Genomic DNA, 6,000 nt, shown 5'->3' on the forward strand with positions numbered 1-6,000 from the left:
GCTGACTCCTCACCTCCAATGCAGGGGGCCAGGGTTGACCCCTGCTCAGGGAACTAGACCCCACATGCCACAACTGAGAGTTCACCTGGCACAGCTAGGGAGGAAAGAGACAGAGGGAAGGAGGAGGTGTGGGGGGGGCAGAGGGAGAAGTGTGGGTGCTGGGGGCTCCTGCCTGCGTTCCCTCCTTTTTTTGTTTTTTTTTTTTGCATTCTGCATTTTGTTGTTGTTTAGTTGCTAAGTCACGTCCGACTTTTCTGCGACCCCATGGACTGTAGCTCGCCAGGCTTTTTTAATTTTTATTTTTTAAATGTTTTATACAACTTTTAAAGGTTGCACTCCATTTACAGTTATTACAAAATATTGGTTATGTTCCCCGTGGTGTACAAGACATCCTTGTGGTCTATTTTACACCCAGTAGTTTGCACTTCCCACATCTCCAGTCCTGTGAACCCCTCCCTCCCAATGGAGACCACTGGCTTGTTCCCCACATCTGTGAATCAGCTGCTTTTTTGTAAATATTCACTAGCTTGTTGTATTTGTGAGGTGCCACGAATAAGTGATAGCATACAGTATTGGTCTTTCTCTGTCTCACTTACTTCACGTAGCATAATGCCCTTCAAGTCCATTCCTGTTTTTTACTTACACTGTAAAATGATTTCTTAGGCTTTTCCTGCAATATGAGGGGCTCTGCCTCGTGGCCAAGTGTGAGAATCCCTGCAGCAGAGCTATAAGAAATGCAAGACGAAAGCCAGTTGCCACCCGGGGCATCGACTTGGACAGAGAATCAGAAAGCTTGCAGAAATGCTCATTGAACGGGGGCAGAAGGCTTTCAATAGATTTCTCTGAGGAGTCCTCTAAATGGTTTCTTCAAACCACCTTAGCTGCACCTTTTCTCATTGAACTAGTATCACTTTGTATTGTTGGAACTGATCCTTTGATGCTGTGGGTGTCGTTGGGGAGCCCTGCCAGTAAGTCCTAACCATCGCCTGACAGTCAAACCTTCTTCCCTTGGCACCTGAATACATTCTTTCCCTTATCCCTGCCTCCATATCCGCCAAGCCACAGGGCAGGGGGACAGAGGCAGAAGGCAAACCTCATGTTTGCTTAATAATAGTCACCTGGGACTTCCCGGGTGGGTCAATGCTGACTCCTCACCTCTAATGCAGGGGGCCCAGGTTTGACCCCTGCTCAGGGAACTAGACTCCACATGCCACAACTGAGAGTTCACCTGGCACAGCTAAAGAGCCCCCTGCTGCAAATAAGATCTGGCGCAGTCAAATAACTAAATAAATATTTTAAAAATGATATAGTTACCTCTGCATGTGCGCTAAGTTGCTTCCGTCATGTCAGATTCTTTGTGACCCTGTGGACTGTAGCCCACCAGGCTCCCCTGTCCTTGGGATCCTCCAGGCAAGAATACTGGAGTGCGTTGCCATGCCCTCCTGCAGGGGATCTTCCCAACCCAGGGATCGAACCTACGTTTCCTGTGGCTCCTGCATTGCAGGCAGATTCTTTGCTACTGAGCTACCAGGGAAGCCCCAGCAGTTAATTCTATGCCCTGTAAAAAGAAAAAAAAAAAAAAGAAAGAATGAATTCTAGGAGTCAGGCAAGTAAAGGAATCCGAAGTCATGTGGGGAGGACTGGAGTCCTTCACTCCGTCCTCACCTAGAGAGCTGGCCCGGGGAGAGGGAGTGAGGGCAGGAAGGCAGCCTTTGGGGGGCACGTGGTAAGAAGCTGGGGCCCTGCCTCCCACCACGGGGCACAGAGAAGCAGCCAAACCCTCCAGGCCTCCTTTACCCTCGGTTGCTAGGGGGGAGGGGGTCGCAGCGAGAAGAGGCGGTCAGACCTCCTCCATGTCCACATGGCTGTGGGGTGAGGTGGGGGTGATGGGACGTTTTCCTCAGATCTGGAACCACACACTTCAGAGAAAAACAGACCCTAAGTGTCCCCCAGGGCCCTTTGGCTCTGATGCCCTGGGTCCCGAGGGTTCGCGAGTCCTTCCTTACTGCTCCAAGTGCGGTCTGGAACCCACAGCACCGTCTCCCTGGGAGTGTAACTGCAGAACAGAACCTCGGCGGACTCGGCTTCAGACCCACTGTCTGAGAGCCTGTGTTTTGGGGAGATCTGCAGGGGACTGGCATGCATGGGTGAATTGAAGAAGCTCTTTCGAAGGTGGTCGGTGATCCCAGGGCTGATGACAATCACAGTGAGAAGGAAACACAGCTTCACAGACAGTTTATCCCTCACACAGCACGCACCCCAGTCCACCAGGGACCCCTGGATCGTCTGCCTCTGACCTCCCCACCTGCGCCCACCCATCACAGCGGTCCCTAAAGCCCCCAGCCAGCCTTCCGTCCCTGGAGTCCAGTTCCAGCTTTGTTCCTCCGGCTTTGGCTACATTGTCTCCTAATTTGTCTTCCCATCAAGTTGATGAGATTTGCCTTTCCAGAAATGTAGCTACGATACAAAATTATTAAATGGCAGGAAGGGGGCAAAGGAAGAGAAAGTAACCCAGGCCGATGACCCACTCTGTCATCTTTTTTTTTTTAAGAATATTTTTTTAAAAAATATCTATTTATTTGGATGCACTGGGTCTTAGCTGCAAAGCATGTGAACACTTAGTTGTGGTATGTGGGATCTAGCTCCCTGACCAGGGGTCAAACCTGGACGCCCTGCATTGGGAGTGTGGCGTCCTAGCCTGGATGCCCTGCATTGGGAGTCTGGCGTCTTAGCCACTGGGCCACCGGGGAAGTCCCTCTGTCACTGTTTTAGCCATGTTACCTTGGGTCCTCTCTGACGATGTCAGATGCAGATCAAGATAAAGAAATCAGAAAGAGTTTTGTGCTTTGGCTACTTCCAGCCCCTGGCAGGGAATCGGGGCACAGAGCCCACCCTGTGAGATCCTAGGGGAGGCCCCAGGGTCTGTTGCAGGCAAAGCAGCTGTGGGCAGGAGACTTTATTGTAGGAAAAGGCAAGGCAGGGTGAACCGGGTTAGGGTTGGCTAGTGTGTATAATTCCAGCAGGCTTTGGGCACAGGGGCTGTCCCTGGATGTCTGATACTGGGGTGGTTAGAGCAGGTGCAGATAGTGGCCTGGTCTCTAAGACCTCAGTGAGGGCAGTGGCAGGGGGTGGATTTAACCAGCCATTCAAGAAGGGAAACTGGCCTACCTCCAATCAGGGCCTCAAAACTGGGTCAAGACAGTATTTTAAAAATCTACATTATAGTTAGTCCCCAAATTAAGTATAATCCCAGGTTATTTCACCTGATCTTAACACATCAGTAATGTTCCCGTATGTCCTGCTTATCTATCTCCAAACTTGGCATAAACAACAACCATTTATTATGCTCAAAGATAACAGCCCCTGGGACACAACACTGTGAGAGCGTTTGTTCTCTGCACTATGATGTTGGATTCTCTTAAATGGCTGGAAATGACTCAAACAGCTGGAACTGAAAGAGCTGGGACAGGAGGCTGCATTGACAAGCTGGCCAGTGGCTGGTCAGAAGGTCAGTCTTAGTTGAGATCGTCAGCCAGCGTGCTGACGTGGGGCCCCCAGCACAGTGGTCTCAGGGCAGTCAACCTTCCGGCGTGGAGGCTGATGGCTCCAAGAATGCGTGCTCCTGGTAATAACAGAGGTGGAAGCTCTGTGTCATTACAATCTAGCCTCAAAGTCACCCATCGCCTTTTCATCCCAGGGCTTAGCTCAGAGCAGTCACAGGCCTCCTCCCCCAACCAGAGGCGCAAACTGAGCACCCAGACTCCACCCTCCACAGGCTGTGTGACCGTGATCTGAAACCGCCACAGCGTATTAGAGAAAAACGGAGGTCCAAGGAGGTCAGGGAACTGCCCAAGGTCAGAGCTGTGCAGCCAGTAGGAGAATATTAGACCTGATGGACTAGGAGTGTCCTGGCCTCCAGGACAGGCACTGAAAAGGTCCAAGAGACACGTTCAGTTACAGAGACTGCTCTCCTCTTTTCTAAAAACTTTACGTCTGATTTCCTCCTCCTGAACTCCTTTCCTGATGTTCGTATCTCCTGAACAGCGAGAAGCCAGGGAACACCAGGAAATCATGAACGTCTGCTGTTAATACCTGTGATGAACATCTGTCAACTTTTTAATGAATTAGTTTCTGTGTTGGGAGTTCGTTGCTGCACGGGGGCCCTCTCTCGTTATGATGCCTGGGCCTCTCATTGCGGCGGCTTCTCCTGTTGCAGCCCTCGGACTCTAGGGCACTCGGGCTTCAGGAGTTCCTGCTCGTAGGCTCCAGAGTGTGGGCTCAGTAGGTGTGACACTTGGGCTTACTCGCCTCTCCGCATGCGAGATCTTCCCAGACTAGGAATCGAACCTGTGTCTCCTGCACTGGCAGGTGGATACTTTACCACTGAGCCACCAGAGAGGCTCCTCCTCTGTTCCCTTTAATCTAACCCCCTGCTGCTGCTGCTGCTGCTAAGTCACGTCAGTCGTGTCCGACTCTGTGTGACCCCACAGACAGAAGCCCACCAGGCTCCCCCGTCCCTGGGATTCTCCAGGCAAGAACACTGGAGTGGGTTGCCATTTCCTTCTCCAATGTGTGAAAGTGAAAAGTGAAAGTGAAGCCGCTCAGTCGTGTCCGACCCTTAGCGACCCCAGGGACTGCAGCCTACCAGGCTCCTCCATCCATGGGATTTTCTAGGCAAGAGTACTGGAGTGGCTTGCCATTGCCTTCTCCGAATCTAACCCCCTACACACATGCATTGTCTACAAGTGGGTGTGGTAGCCCTGGGGTCAAGAGCCAGAAGCTCCGAATCCAACTTCCTGTTTGAAATCCTCTCTCTGCCCCTTTCTATATATGTGAAGGTCACACCCAAGTTATTTAAACTTTAGTTGTCTCTGCTTTCTCAACCGTAAAATGGACACAGTAATCTTCCAGGATTGTGGTGAGGGTTAAATACAGATAAAGTGCCCAGAATGCTGCCGGGTGCAAAGTAAGCACCTGGTCGGTGTTTGCAGTGTCACTCGTGTGTCAGGGAAGGTCTGGCCCTTCTCGCTCAAGGACAGTACTGGTGGACAGGCGCACAGGTCCCAGTGGCGCCTGACGAGCCAGGATGTGTGCTGACGGCTCTGAGAGGAAACCAGAGGGAGCCAGAAAAATAGAATATTGACCAAACTGTAAAACTGCAAACCCACAGTTATTAAGTTTCTGGAGCTCTGCCTAGACCTCCAGTCTTTGAGAAGTGAAAGTGGAAGCAGCTCAGTCGTGTCTGAGTCATGGAATTCTCCAGGCCAGAATACTGGAGTGGGTAGCCTATTCCTTCTCCAGGGGATCTTTCCCACCCAGGGATTGAACCCAGGTCTCCCGCGTTGCGGATGGATTCTTTATCAGCTGAGCCACAAGGGAAGCTCAAGAATACTGGAGTGGGTAGCCTATTCCTTCTCCAGGGGATCTTCCCCACCCAGGAATCGAACCGAGGTCCCCTGCATTGCAGGCGGATTCTTTACCAACTGAGCTTCTACTCCCAATAGCCATGACTCGAGAGTCAGTGTTTTATAGTCATATTTGGGCTTCAGTGATTGCTAAAGACCATCCCACATGAAAAGGGAGGGTAAGGAGGTTTGCTGAGAAACCCACCTGAGGACTGGAGGCTTCTTCACTCCCTACCTAGACCTCAGGGCTCACCACATGGGTTGGTGTGTAACTGGGTTGAATTCACAGCTTGACTCACACAGCTTTGCCTAGCCTCTGAAGTTGTTTTCTGGGGCTCTCTTGCCTTCCCAAATTCATGCAAGCTTCCTGAAGAAGGGAAGGTGGGCTCCTCTCTGCCTCCCGCTAATGTTCTCGACTCCTTGGGGTTCTTGAGAACTTCAGGCAAAAGTTCCACAGCATACAGTGTGCCTTTGTAACCTCAAAGAAACACTTCCATGGAGGAATTCACAGAGGAAACACACCTGACATGAAGTTGCAGGCGGTGTCAAGACACCGTTTGGGGACAGAGTTCTTGCTTTCTTTCCTATTTCCAGT

Source organism: Moschus berezovskii, chromosome 28 (genome assembly GCF_049115385.1).
Source record: "Moschus berezovskii isolate FMDL1 chromosome 28, NW_MosBer_1.0, whole genome shotgun sequence".
NCBI classification, from domain to species: Eukaryota; Metazoa; Chordata; class Mammalia; order Artiodactyla; family Moschidae; genus Moschus; species Moschus berezovskii.